The following is a 950-nucleotide window of genomic DNA, read 5'->3' on the forward strand; positions in this document are numbered from 1 at the left end:
AAATTCTGATATAGATACCAAGTTAAAAATAGAGAGCCTGAGGGAAAGTGCAGTGGGTAGGGCAGTTGTCTTTCACTTGGTCAACTGGGATTTGATACCTTACATCACTTATGGTTTAGGAGCACATCTAAGAGTGATCCATGTACACAGAGCCAGGAGTGAACCTTGAGCTCGTTCAGTTTGGTGTCCAAAGATCTTCAATTAGTTATTTTAAAATATACCATCTTGGTGCATTATTACCTATACAACAGAACAAATTTTCTAGTCATGCAATTATTCTTTGTGCCAGGGTTCTTTACAGTTTACCCTTCTTCATCATTTGAACTCTGTGGGTTCACTTTTAAACAGCTTATGTCGGCAGTGTTAAACAAGAATTCAATTCTTTAAGTTTAACTTTCATTTAGTTTAACTTTCTTTACTATAGTTATATAATGCATTGTATGTAACATAGAAAATATATTCAAACTTGGGGGTGTTAAAAGTAATATGTATATTTACATAACTTGAAAGTCAACTGTGATACTTCCCTAGTAGGGGAGATCCTATGATCGTGGGGTGGTTTTCCTAGGGCAAGGCTTATCCTTTGTGCTCTGGGTGTGCTGACCCTGGTGATTTCTCCAATGGTGGGAAACTCAACTGCATAATTTGTTGAAGTGAAGGGACTGCATTTGTGCTCTCTCCTGAAAAAAAGGGGGGGGGAAAGTCAGTTGTGACCGGAGAAATATGACAACATGTAGGGAGTTTGATCCAGCAAACTGGACCCAGCAAATCTAGCACATCATCCTGGATTTTATCCTTGGTACCCCATATAGGCCACTAAGTGCTACCAGGAGTGCAAAGCCAGGAGGAAGTTCTAAGCTCTGCCAGAAATTGTCTCAAAACAACAATAACAAAAAAGAAAACTTTATATGAGTGGCAGTGATATTCATATTTTGCTTTGACATAGTGAT

At 38.5% G+C, this 950-nt stretch overlaps 1 non-coding gene across 1 annotated transcript; it reads left to right on the plus strand.

Moving 5' to 3' along the window:
- The first annotated feature begins 519 nt into the window (after positions 1 to 519).
- Positions 520 to 683, plus strand: LOC130042287 (U1 spliceosomal RNA). Its single transcript, XR_008795214.1, has one exon. It is a non-coding gene; the product is annotated as a U1 spliceosomal RNA (small nuclear RNA).
- Positions 684 to 950: the final 267 nt, after the last annotated feature.

This window comes from Sorex fumeus, unplaced genomic scaffold (assembly GCF_029834395.1).
Source record: "Sorex fumeus unplaced genomic scaffold, SorFum_2.1 ptg000098l, whole genome shotgun sequence".
In the NCBI taxonomy this organism is placed as follows: Eukaryota; Metazoa; Chordata; class Mammalia; order Eulipotyphla; family Soricidae; genus Sorex; species Sorex fumeus.